Source organism: Podarcis raffonei, chromosome 2 (assembly GCF_027172205.1).
Source record: "Podarcis raffonei isolate rPodRaf1 chromosome 2, rPodRaf1.pri, whole genome shotgun sequence".
Taxonomy (NCBI): domain Eukaryota; kingdom Metazoa; phylum Chordata; class Lepidosauria; order Squamata; family Lacertidae; genus Podarcis; species Podarcis raffonei.
This window is the reverse complement of record NC_070603.1, coordinates 126,793,341-126,807,170: the sequence shown is the minus strand read 5'-3', so window position 1 is coordinate 126,807,170 and position 13,830 is coordinate 126,793,341. Positions and strand designations below refer to the sequence as shown.

At 48.6% G+C, this 13,830-nt stretch overlaps 2 protein-coding genes and 1 long non-coding RNA gene across 4 annotated transcripts in view; 1 reads left to right on the top strand and 2 right to left on the bottom strand.

Moving 5' to 3' along the window:
- The window catches only part of LOC128409540 (zinc finger protein 883-like), a 346,762-nt gene that overhangs the window by 45,783 nt on the left and 287,149 nt on the right, over positions 1-13,830 (bottom strand). The gene's annotated exons all lie outside the window — the stretch shown is intronic.
- The window catches only part of LOC128409528 (zinc finger protein 883-like), a 451,816-nt gene that overhangs the window by 271,924 nt on the left and 166,062 nt on the right, over positions 1-13,830 (bottom strand). The gene's annotated exons all lie outside the window — the stretch shown is intronic.
- The window catches only part of LOC128409573 (uncharacterized), a 145,734-nt gene that overhangs the window by 53,395 nt on the left and 78,509 nt on the right, over positions 1-13,830 (top strand). The gene's annotated exons all lie outside the window — the stretch shown is intronic.

Here is a 13,830-nt window from a genome sequence, read left to right as displayed (position 1 = left end):
TACTCACGCTTTTTGCATTGGGCCAACCTAAAGTCACTGTCAAATCACACATCATGTCCAGGGGCACAGCCTGCACCGCAAGAAATTCGGATCCACGGGTTCCTGGCCATACCGTGGCCCAAAAACGTGGTTTCAAAGCATGGATCCTCATGGATCCTCACACATTATCCAATGGGCCAACCCAAACTCCATTGGGACGCGGCGGGGAAGAAGATGCCCCCGAGGGGGGCCGGAGGGCAGAAGCAGCGGGGCAGCAAATCACACATCATGGCCAGGGTCACAGCCCTCACCACAAAAAACTAGGATCCACAGCTTCCTGGTCATACCATGGCCCAGAAACGTGGTTTTGAAGCAAGGATCCTCAAGGATCCTCACTCTTTTCACATTGGGGCTCCCCAAACTCACCGTCAAATCACACATAGCCAGGGGCACAGCCTGCACCACAAAAATCATGAGTTGCACTACAAAAATCACAAAAATGCACTGTTAATGTCACCACTGCAATATTATTATTAGAGCCCATAGGAGAATATATGACTACCGTATTTTTCGCTCTATAGGACACACTTTTTACCCTCCCAAAATTAAGGGGAAATGTGTGTGCGTCCTATGGAGCGAATGCAGGCTCCTTGGCTTCAGCGATAGCAACACGAAGCCTCCGAAGCGCAGAGGGAGCGCTCCCTCCGCGCTCCAGAGGCTACGCGTTGCTTTCGCTGAAGCCTGGAGAGCGAGAGGGGTTGGTGCACACCGATCCCTCTTGCTCTCCTGGCTTCGCTTCGCTGGAGAGGCGCTGCGCAGTTTTCCCTCTCTGCGCAGCGCCCCTTCACAGTGAAGAACAGCACCTGGAAATTTTTGACGCTGCTAAACCTCAAGAATATCCAAGGCAGAGATTGTGATGATCTTACCTGTGAATGTAAATTATCAAACCAACTAGCTGGAGACCACCAAAGTAACCATGAAAAACAATCACCTGTCTTCCGTCAATTCAGCTACAAATGGTTTTGGGACAAAAGTTGGTTGCTTTGCGGGGGTGGTAATTATAAATGGAGGTTTAACTGCAAGTTTTCTTGCCAACAGATTTTGTCAGTGCAAACTTTGAAATAGGGGGTTTCCAACGTGGTGCCCATGGGCATCATGGTGCCTGCTGACAGCTTTCCTGGAGTCCACCACGTGTTTTTAGAAAAAGAACAGGATTAGTGGTGAATTGTGCCCAGCATGACTTCAGATTGTTCATAGTGCATTTGATTGACTGCAGGGGCATACGAAGGGGCAGCGGGGTGATGGTGCCCCGGGGTGCCATGCTGGGGGGAGAGTGACAGTACGGTCGCTGTACTAGCTGCCGCTTGTGCGGCGTCTGTGTGGGCTGCCGCTCTTGCGGCAACTGTACAGGCAGCCCCTCTCGCAGCGACCGTATGGGCCATACGGGCAGCTGCTCTCGCGGCGACTGTACAGGCTGCTGCTCGCGTAGTGTCCGTACAGGCAGCCCCTCTCATGGCAGCCGTACAGGCTGTATGGGCAGCCACTTTCCTGGCGACCATACGGGCTGCCGCACGCATGGCGTCCATAAGGGGTGCCATGCATGCACAGTCCGTACAGGACATTGTGTGCACACCCATCATCCAGGACTTGTTACCATATTATAGCTGCCACAAAATCTATTGGCATGCCACCAGAACCAGGGAAGCCTTGCCAGTTGCAGCTCACACAGATGAAGTGAAATAAAAGACAGAAGAGTAGATCGGGAAGAAAGTTCCCTAGACTGCAGGAAAATATAACAGTAGCTCCAGCATCTGATTGAGTGCAGGCTGCTGAGGGGTTGGACTCCTTAAGATCACCAACTGACTATGAGACACCTGAAAAGGACTCAGCCTCAGATGACCTCCACTCCAAAAAGTGGGAAAGAGGATTTAACAGTGACCAATATTGATTCTTTTGATAGCAGCCCCATATTCTCAACACAAAGTGAGAAGTGTTTGGACAAATCACTGATTTGTACATCACTTCCCCCATGGCACAACTGTACCTTCCCCATACTCAGTCTACAAACCATGGGACTTGTGGGTTCAGTTGGCAACATCTGTGTGTATGACTATGACATAAACACACTGAAAGGATCAAACTGGATAAATGATCGCATAGATGCCTTTCTTGCCTCCAGGGTGATCAAGCAAGCAATAGACTTTATTTGCGTAGCCGACAGGCCATAGCATCAAAGAACAAACACCGACAAAAATACATTACAAATATAGTTACCATAAAATCTTATGACCTATTAAAACCCTAGGTAAAAGCTGGATTATAATTCGTCAATGACCCTCTGTTTCATGGGCGGCGGCCTTTTCTCTGGTAGATTGTTCCAGTTCGGTTAAGTGAATAGACCAGCCAAATTGAAGGATTATAAATATAAATATAACCTTGGAGGGATGGTCAGGACAGGGAGAAAGATAATAATAACCAGATGCAGATAAATTAATAATCTCAGTACTTAAAACTTGGCAGAGGTAATAAAATAATAATAATAAAACATAATGATAATAATAATAAGATCCTAGGCGAGGAATCCGGGTGACGACACTGATGTCATTCAGATAGCAGCTCTCAGTCTCATTGCTCTCTCGATAAATTTGTCCAGGGTGATCATGGCCAAAGAGCTGGGTCACGATGGAACCATTTTCCCACTTACCGTACTTGCCACTTCATGCAGATATGTCAAAGATTGCCAGTGCAAGTTCTGAAGAACTGTTTGAGATTTGGAGTGCTAAGGAAAGATGTTTTGATTATTCCAGCAAATGACAAAGTCCACTGGATACTGATAGTAATCATTTTTAAAAAGAAGACCATGCTCTATCTAGATTCCAAACATGGATTGAACCACTCTGTGATTGATGCAATAACATCCTTCTTAGCATGTCTGTATGAGATGGATTCAAAATATCCCTATAGTTTTGCGGCTGGTCATTTTTTGCACCAACTGATATACCCAGGCAAGGTAATTCCAGTGACTACGGTCCTTTCACATGTACCATTGCCCATCTGATTGCTTCTGTTGCCCAATTACAGTTCATACAAAAGGATATGGCTGCCATTAGACCCTGGATTGCAAAAGAAATAATACAGTACTGTGGGAAAACCTATTTTGAAGGACAAGACAAATATTTTCAAGTGGAAATTGATGCTGTTCCTCCCAAGAAGAGACAAATCTTGAACGAGAGTTACATTACTGCATCTTGATCATGCCCAGAGGGATGGAAGGATACACTAACCTATTGCTCAGATATTTTACCTTCCTTGTTTGAAGGCTGCTGGTCACTATGTTTCTTGAAGGAAGGGTACAGGAGGCCCAGTGGTGACCTAACTATGGTTTACTGTGAAGGAAACTGCAAGGACTGGTACCACTGCTTTCGCATAGGCATTGATTCAAAAGATCTTCCAGGGGTTTTCGTGTGTCCAGACTGTCAATCCACTGTGGCCAAATAGATTTTGAAACTGCGAACTGTCATATTCCACAGGTTGGTATAATACAGCAAAATCCAAACATATGCTTTTCATCATCATGGCAGGGATGGTCCTTTTCCATAAAATTCTTATTTATGGAGTTAGTTTTTATATCCTGCTTTTCTCTACTTGAAGGAGTCTCAAAGTGGCTAAAAATCTCCTTTCCCTTCCACCCCCACAACAGACACCTTGTGAGGTGAGTGGAGCTGAGAGACATCAGAGAAGTGTGACTGGCCCAAGGTCACCCAGCAGCCTGCATGTGGAGGAGCAGGGAAGCGAACCCAGCTCACCAGATTAGAGTCCACCCCTCTTAACCACTACACCACAGAAACGTATCTCTTAAAACTCTGGAGCAAACTGTTCAGTTCAGCCTCATAGTGATACTGATTTGTGGAGGGAAGGTTGGTGATGAGCAAGATCTGTTCCCATTTCCCAACGCAGAGACCATAGAGCAGTTTCTTTTGGGGGCTGAACCTGCAGAGTGTTTCTGTTCAGAATTTCTGTGGCAGAAATTGGCTAAGTGCCTTTATAAACATTCAGCTTCTCAAATCGAGCGCCATCATGAAACTTTCAGGTGTAGCTGTTGGAGGTGGAGGGCAGAGAAGGTGCTAGTCCTTACCTCCCTCCTCCCAGCCCCATGATCCGTTGCCCAATGGGCTGAATTTCAGGGCTTTTGCATGTAAAGGGCAAGCTTGTTCTTTACTTGTTTAGACTCTTTAAACTTGGGAACAGATATTTGGCTCCATGACCCAAATGACCAAAAGGGTCAGCTTCTAGAGGACTGGAAAGATCATGATTGTACTTCCCCTACCCTCAGCCCTAACCCTGTTGAGTATTTTTTGTTTGGGGCTGATGCTGTAGCATTCTTGTCTGGGGGCTTGATGGAAAAACAGAAAAGTGTCCCTCACCTAACTCTCCAATGCCCTTCAACAAGAATGCTGTAGGAAATATTGCTAAGCCCAAAGGGAGGCAAGAATTTGCTTCAGCTCACCTTGTTAGTGGCAGAGCAAAAGCTATGCGTGTGTCATTCTCAATCAGTCAACTTTCAGGACTGATTTTAGAACCCCATCATGCAAACATGACTATCCACACAGGGACCATCTATTTTTATTTTTTTCTGATACTGGATTTTAAGTTACAGTTACATCTTTTAAAACAGCTGTCAGTATATCGCACTGTATTCCACTTGCCTTCCAAAGGAACACATGGCTCTCCCCACATAGCGGGTTAGGTTGAGACTGCTGATCCAAAGTGATCAGTAATTTTTACGGTAATTACAATCCTGCTTTCCCTTGTACCAGCTTACCTTGACTTCAGTAAGGCCTTTGAAAAGGTCCCCCATGATATTATTGCAAAAAAACTAGTAAAATGTGGGCTAGACAAAGCTACTGTTAGGTGGATTTGTAATTGGTTGATGGGCTGAACCCAAAGACTGCTCATCAGTGGCTCACCTTCATCCTGGGAAAAAATGACTATTGGGGTTCCACAAGGTTCTGTCCTGGGCCTGGTGCTATTCAATATTTTTATAAATGATTTGGATGATGGAATAGAGGGCGTGCTAATCAAATCTGCAAATGACTGCAAACTGGGAGGGGTTGCTAATACCCCAGAGGACAGGGTCAGAATTCAAAATGACCTGAATAGCCTAGAGAGCTGGGCCAAAACCAACAATATGGAGTTCAACAGAGAAATGTAAGGTACTACACCTGGATAGAAAAAATGAAATGCACAGGTGGGGGACACTTGGCTTGACAACAGTACCAGTGAAAGGGATCTGGGAGTCTTAGTCGACCACAAGCTGAATATGAGTCAACAGTGTGATGTGGCAGCTAAGAACGCCAATGCAATTCTGGGCTGCATCAATAGGAGTATAGTGTCTAGATCAAGTGAAGGAATGCTACCACACTATTCTGGTTGGTCAGACCACACCTGAAATACTGTGTCCAGTTGAAGAAGGATATTGTCAAGTTGGAGCATGTCCAGAGGAGGGTGACCAAAATGTAAAAGGTCTGGAATCCAAGCCCTTTGAGGAGAGACTTAGGGAGCTGGATTTGTTTAATCTAGAGAAGAGAAGATTAAGGAGTGACATGATAGCCATGTTTAAATATTTGAAGGGATGTCATGTTGAAGAGGGAGCAAGCTTGTTTTCTGCTGTTCTAGAGACTAGGTTGCAGAATAATGGATTCAAACTATGGGAAAATAGATTCCACCTGGGCGCGGTAATCCAGTCAGGGAAAAAGGGAGGCATACTATGTTTAGGGCACCGTTTCCAGCCCCTTCCCCTTTTCGGGGTGAGCATAGTGGATCCTAAAAAGGGCTGCTCAGTCATGGATACAGCTGCTGAGCTGCTCAACTGCCTCATTCCTTGAGTCAGAACACCTGACCGCCCATGTGTCGGTTCATGACTAGGGGCTTCACATTCCTGCCCCCGTAGCCATTTAGTGATCGCCATGGGGGTTGGGTTTGGGGGGGTTGGGTTGGGTTTTTGGAAGATGCCTGTGCGTGAATTTGTTTTATGTGTGTAGATCAGTGCACGCTGACCAACGCACAGTCTTCGCAGTAGGGCTCTGTTCTGATGGCATGAGTAGTCACGACGAACTGGTGGATCCTATCTGCTGCAGCCTTCATCCGCCTTCAGAGCCGTTGTAACACACTGCTTGTTATCACCCGCCTGTTCTGCCATTGAGGACTTCTTGGATCATTCTTTGTCTAGCTCCTTCCCTGTTATGTACTAAGCTTGGATCCTAGAACAATAGGCAAGTAGGATCTTAGAATGCAAGAACTGATTGGCTTGCAGGAAAAGACTAATTAGGCTCCAGGAGGGAAGCAGAATCAGCCAATCAGACGGGACTCATTGCGTAAATAATGTATATAAAAGCCTGAGGTTTGGGGGGAAATTCAGTCACTGTTTTACAAGCTGCAATAAAGAGCATGAAATCACTACAGGACTCTGAGCATATTTAATTTTCTTTGACCTTACCGCCTTGGGTGACCCTGCTGGGAGTACGAGATTCCCAACCGCTTCACTCACAAGGGTCATAGGAATGTGCAAGCCCACTCACCACGACAAGTGAGAGAACTGAGATAGATTGCACTGAGCCCTGGTCTCATTAGACAAAGCGTTCCACCAAAAAGGCTCTGGCTCTGGTCGAGGACAGCTGGATATGTTTTGGGCCAGGGACCACCAGTAGATTGCTGTTAGATGAGCGTCACACTCATGGCGGGGTGTATTGGAAGATAATTCCCACAGATAAGAAAGGTCACAGACTGTTTAGGGCTTTAAAGATTAGCACCAAAACATTGAACCTGATTCGATACTCCACCTGGAGCCAATCCAGCTGATGAACAACCAACTGAATGTGGGCTCTCAACAAAGTCCAAGTAAGAACTCATGCACCTGCATTTTAGACCATATGGAGTTTCTGGAGCAGTCTCAAGGGTAGCCCTGCATCTCTCTCTCTCTCACTCTCTATCACATTTATACCCTGCACTCCCCGGCTCAGGTGTACAGCAAGTTAAAGTAGTCTAGTCTGCAGGTGACTACTGCATGGATCACTATGGCTAGGTTGGAAAGGGACAGGTACAGTACCAATTGCCTAACCTGACATAGATTCAAAAATTCCAGTTTGGCTACATTTGTGACCAATGCCTCCATAGAGACAGAAGCATCCAGGATCACAAAGGGACTCCTGATGGCAGCTACAGGTGACTATTGCGCCCCATGAAGAGCTGAGAGCTGGCAAACAGAACTGAAATCATTCTGGCCCAGCCATTGGGCGCCCATCTTTAATGGATAGAGATTCAGCCGACTCCGTTTCCTCCATCCCGGCACACCCACCTAAAAATTGGCCAATATATCCAGGGTAGCATCTGGCCAGGGCCATGAAGCAGTAGATCCATGATGTTTGTGGTCAGATCTGTGGTTATGTACAAGATATTTGAATAAAGGGTGAATTTGGGGTTCCCCAATGCAAAAAGTGTGATGATCCATGAGGATCCGTGCTTCAAAACCATGTTTTTGGGCCATGGAGTGGCCAGGAAGCTGTGGATCCGAGTTTTTTGTGGTGCAGGCTATGCCCATGGTCATGATGTGTGATTTGACGGTGAGTTTGGGTTGGCCCAATGCAAAAAACATGAGGATCCATGAGGACCCGCACTTCAAAACCATGTTTTTGGGCCATGGTATGACCAGGGAGCCGTGGATCCTAGTTTTTTGTTGTTGTTGTTGTTGTTTTAATAATATTTATTAAGGTTTTAAGTATTACAAAAAGAAAAAGAGATAATTCCAGAACACATCACAATAGAGGAAAAAGAAAAGAAAAAAAGAAAAAAAAAACTTATAAAAGACAGAAAAACCGAAAAATAAGAATAATTAAAAAACACAACGAACCTGTGATGGGATGGTGAGCTGCTTGTGCGTAAAATCCTAGTCCCTCAGAGTTTGGCTAAGTCCACAAACCTCTGTCTGTGACGGAGCTCCTTAAGCATGGCTCCATCAGTCGCTCGTTGAATCGGACAGTGGGCGTTTACGGAACTTCTTCCAGCATAAAAGCTCCTTAACGGAAACGCGTCTTCTGGACTCTTGGCGTGACAGTTTCCGGCGAGGAGTGGGTGTCCCTACAGGAGGTCCTGAAACCTCCCCACTGTTCTCGCTTGAAGTGTCTCTGAGCCCTCCCTCCGACTCACTTTCCCTTGGAACTCCACTTCTCCCCCTGCTGGTCCCCTCCTCCGCTGAATGGTCTCTCTCACCCTCCGTGAGCCCCTTCACCTCCTGCGTCTCAGATGGCAGTTCCCTGACATCCACCTCCCCTCCAGGGCCCCCTTCACCCCCTTCCCTCCCCTCCTCTGCGGGAGGCGAGGGAGCAAAACCCCTGAAGGAACCTCCCTCATCTTCCGAAGTTTCGAACACTTCCCTCCACCTGTTGCTGTTTCCGGTTTCCAAGAACTCCTCCTCATCGGAGTCTGTTCCTTCTTCCAACTCCGATTCCCTGAATCCTTCCAGTTCCTCCTCATCGTCGGTGGTGCCAAAGTACTCCCTCCGGAACCTCGCTACTGGCTGAGGTTTCCTGGGGAACCTTTGGTGGAACGTTTCGATCAAGATCTCGTCACGGACCTCCTCTGCCGTCACCCAGGTGTTTTCCGACTCCGGCTCCCCTTCCCACGCGACCAAATACTCCACCTGATTACCCTTCCACCTGGAGTCGATGATTTCCGCCACATGGTTGCTGCTTTCCCTTTCTTCTATGGCTGGCCCCCGTGTGGATACCCCTTCACCTTCCCCCCTATATGGTGACAGTAATGACCTGTGGAATACTGGGTGCAGTTTCATGTGGTTCGGTAACCGGAGTCTGAAAGCCACTGGGTTGACCTGTTGGATGACCTCAAATGGTCCCAATCTTTTGGGTCTCAATTTCTTGCAACCCCCCTTGAACGGCAACCCTTGGGTTGATAGCCAGACCTGACTCCCCACCCTAATGGTTTCACCTTCCCTTCTGCTCTTGTCTGCCTGCCTCTTATATTCTTCTTTGGCCCTTTCTAAGTTGAGTTGGAGTTGACGATGGATCGCTTCCATTTCTTCTACAAAATGTTCAGCGGCCGGGACACTCCATCTTTCCCCTCCTCCCCCTGGAAACGCCCTGGGGTGGCACCCATAATTAGCCAAAAAGGGGGTCATCCCGGTGGACACATTCTCTGCATTATTGTAAGCAAATTCCGCTAGCGCCAACTTTTCGACCCAATCGTTCTCTCTGTCATTGACATAACACCTCAGGTATTGTTGGAGGATACCGTTTGCCCTCTCCGCCTGCCCATTGGTCTCAGGGTGCCTGGCAGTCGAAAAGTTGACCTCTACGTGCAACAAGCTCATAAGTTTCCTCCAGAATCTGGACGTGAACTGTTTCCCTCTGTCGGAGACCACCCTCAAGGGGGTGCCATGCAGCCTAAAAATATGTTCTACAAACAATTTCGCTGTCTCTTCCGCCGTGACTGCATGTGAGCAAGCTACAAAGTGACCCATCTTAGTTAACTGGTCTACTACGACTAGTATGGCGGTTTTCCCCTGGGATTTGGGCAGATCAGTCATAAAATCTATCGATACCGCCTCCCACGGTCGTTCTGGTGTGGGTAACGGTTCTAATAACCCCGCTGGCGCCCGCCTTTCTCCTTTGGCTCTCTGGCATTGGTCACACCTTCTAACATACTCCCGTACATCCTCCCTCACCTTGGGCCACCAAAACTCCCTGGTCACCAACCACATGGTCTTGTGTTGCCCAAAATGCCCCGCTGTGGGGTTGTCGTGCAGCTGTTTGAGTACTCTCCCCCTCAATTCCCCTTCGGGTATATATAGTGCCCCTTTGTAATACAATGCCCCGTTTCTTTCTTCAAAACCTCCGGGGTCTTCTCCCTCTCTCCTTAAACCTCTGAGCTTATCCTGGGCGTATTCATCATTTACCGTTCCCTCTACCAGTTCTCTTTGCCCCACCCAGGCCGCCCCACACACCCAGTGGTCCTCTGGGATAACATGTCTCTCTTCAGGCGCTCCCTCCCCCTCCAAATATTCAGGTTTGCGTGAGAGAGCGTCCGCTCTAATGTTTTCTGGACCTGGCACATAGCAGATTTCAAAATGGAATTTGGAGAACTCCTGGGCCCACCTCACTTGTCGTTGGTTGAGCACTCGTGCCGTTCTCCAATACTCCAAATTCTTGTGGTCCGTACACACTTGCACCTTATGCTGTGCGCCAATTAGTAAATGTCTCCATCTCCGGAACGCTTCGTGAATGGCGAGTAGTTCTCGGTCATATACGGTGTAGTTCCTCTCGGATTTGTTCAGCTTACGCGAAAAGAAGGCACACGGTCTCCATTCCGACTTATTGCTCCCTGGCTGAAGCAGCACCGCCCCCACCGCCCGGTCTGAGGCATCAGTTTCCACTCTCATGGGTTTTTGTAAATCCACATGCAGGAGCTGTTCTTCCGAAGCGAATGCCCTTTTCAATTCCTCAAATGCTTGCTCCGCCTCCGCCGTCCAAACGAATTTCTTCTTGCTGCTTAGACAGTCCGTGATGGGAGCCGTTAAGTGGGCAAAGTTCTTGATGAATTTACGGTAAAAGTTCCCAAACCCTAAGAACCTTTGCACATCCTTTTTCGTTTTCGGTGTCTTCCATTCCAGCACCGCCTGGACCTTGCCTGGATCCATGGCTAATCCCTTGTCTGATAAGCGGTACCCCAGGAATTCCACCTCCTTGGTGTGAAACTGACACTTCTCCAATTTCACCCACAGCTGGTTTGCTTGCAGCTGGCTCAGCACTTCCCTGACATCCTTTACATGCTGCTCCTCATTCTCTGAATATATCAGCACGTCATCGAGGAAGGCCACGCAATTCTTGTAGAGCAAAGGTCCCAGGACATGGTTCATGAGCGATTGAAAACAGGCGGAGCCTGATTGCAATCCGAATGGCATAACGAGATATTCAAAAGCCCCCAAAGGGGTGAACATGGTGGTTTTCCATTCATCCCCTTTCCTTATTCGTATCAGGTTGTATGCCCCTCTCAGGTCCAGTTTCGTGAATATCTTTCCCTTCCTCACCCTGGTCAAAATGTCATCAATCCTGGGCATGGGGAAAGTCACTGGTTCTGACACGGCATTTAGCCGCCTGTAGTCCACTACAAGCCGGGGTTTATCCGTGTTTTTTTTGTCCACAAAAAACACTGGGCTCCCCCCCACCGCTCTGGACTCTCTGATGAAGCCCCTCTTCAGGTTTTTATCAATAAACTCCCTTAACTCCTGCATTTCCCTGACATGGCGTACAGCTTGCCCACGGGGAGCTGGGCCCCAGGGACCAGGTTAATTTGGCAGTCAAAGTCTCTATGCGGTGGTAGTTTATCTGCTTCCCTTTCGCTGAAGACCTTGCTCAGCTCAGCGTATTGTTTGGGCACCTCCCCTTTGTCCGCCACTTCCGTCCCTGCTAGAAAGGCTTTTGCCCCTTCTGGCACCTTTCCTTCTCTGCAGTGTTCCAGGCAATGTGCTGACCCAAAGGAGACCACTCTCTGATGCCAGCCCACTAGCGGGTCATGCAACGCTAGCCAGCTCATTCCCAAAATGACGGGAGCCCCTCCCAGGGTGGCCACATTGAACGCTATCCTTTCGGTGTGCCTGGCCACCCTCATAACCATTGGGACGGTCTGTAGGCTAACTTCTCCTCCCAACAGCTCCCTCCCATCGATCGTGGTCACCTGCAGGGGGTTGCTTAAAGGGAGTGTCTGTATCTGGTGTTCAGCTGCAAACTCCTTACTCATAAAATTACAGGAGCTGCCTGAGTCCAACAGCGCCTTTGTCTTTAGTGGGTATCCGTTTGCCAGCTCTAGCAACACCTCTATTACTAGGGCTGGTCTTGGAGGTTCCGGAGTGGGCACTTTTACTGCTCCTTGGCCTGGCTGCAGTGCCCTGACGGTGGCAGCCAGGCGTTGGCTTTTACTGGCTCCTGGACTCCCTCCTCCTTCCCCCCAACAGCTCCCGCCATCCCTTGCCATTCCTTTCTTTGCGGGCAGACTCTGGCAAAGTGACCTGGCTGCTGGCAGAGATAACATTTCTTGGCGCTCTTTCCCTCCTTCTTCCTCCCTTCACTGGGATTTGAAACTGCGCGCGCGCGCGCTGTTCCAACTTCCATCGGCTCTCCTGGCGGGAAATTTGGCTCCGGAATCTCTGGAATGCGGAAATCCCTCCAACGCTCTCCTTTCCCCTCCCGCTTCTCCAAGGCTCTTGCCTCCTGGCGCGCTCCAATGGTCAGCGCTGATTTGGTCAGCTGGTCCATAGACTCCGCCCTGGGCGCCCGGGAAAGTTCGTCTTTCACCGCCGAAGAAAGCCCCTCTTCAAAGAGCATTTGAATGGGTTCCGCCGATAGGTCCCACCCTAATTTATGTATCAACATTGTAAACTCAGTCCAGTACTCACGAACCGATCGGCTACCCTGTTTGCAAGCCATCAATTGCCTGCACACCAGTCCCTGTTCAATCTCGCTGGAAAACATCAAATCCATGGCGCGAAAAAACTTCCTCGTGTCCTTCAGCATTTCACTATTCCCTGCCATCAGGGGTCTAACCCAGTCTCTCGCCCCCCCTTCGAGATGGCCAATCACAAACGCCACTCGCGATGCCTCGTCGGGAAAATCGTTAAACTGCAGTTCGAGAGCATACTGCATCTCTGTCCTAAAGGCTTGGTAGTTCCTGGGGTCCCCCCCAAACTTCTGCACCAAACCTGGCATCTTTCTTGCTAGTGTAGCGCCTTTTGCCTTTTCTGCGTCCTGCGCCCTCCTTTCCTCTAGCCTCGCCGTTTGCAGTGCTAGCTGGACTTCCAACACCCTGTACCTTTCTTCCAGGCTTGGACCCTCTCCAGCTCCTCCTGCTCTCCCGGCTCCGGCTGGGTTGCTCATGATGCCTCTCTGCACAAGCTGCTTTCAGGGACTGTCCGATTGCTGTGATGGGATGGTGAGCTGCTTGTGCGTAAAATCCTAGTCCCTCAGAGTTTGGCTAAGTCCACAAACCTCTGTCTGTGACGGAGCTCCTTAAGCATGGCTCCATCAGTCGCTCGTTGAATCGGACAGTGGGCGTTTACGGAACTTCTTCCAGCATAAAAGCTCCTTAACGGAAACGCGTCTTCTGGACTCTTGGCGTGACAGTTTCCGGCGAGGAGTGGGTGTCCCTACAGGAGGTCCTGAAACCTCCCCACTGTTCTCGCTTGAAGTGTCTCTGAGCCCTCCCTCCGACTCACTTTCCCTTGGAACTCCACTTCTCCCCCTGCTGGTCCCCTCCTCCGCTGAATGGTCTCTCTCACCCTCCGTGAGCCCCTTCACCTCCTGCGTCTCAGATGGCAGTTCCCTGACAGAACCTTTCCATAACTTATCTTTCATTTACTTGTTTCCTTGACCTCCTCACACCTCCCTTTTTTGTATTCTAGTTCAATTAGCTATTTCAGCAAATCCTTTCCCTCTTTCCCAATTTTTATCCTATAATTTATCTTAATATAATGTAACTTTACCTTTCCTCCATTAACAATCTATTTTTACTTACCGTATTTTTCGCTCTATAACACGCACCTGACCATAACACGCACATCGTTTTTAGAGGAGGAAAACAAGGGGAAAACATTCTGAATGAAACAGTGGATGTATCATTTTTGTGCTTCATGCTGTGGCCACAGACATGCTATGTGATCTGATGGTGAATTTGGGGTGACCCAATGCAAAGATTTGGGGTGACCCACGTTTTTGCACCATTGCAGCCCCAGGCAACAGTGGGTGCGTGATTTTTCTGGTGCAGGCTGTAGCCATGGACATGCTATGT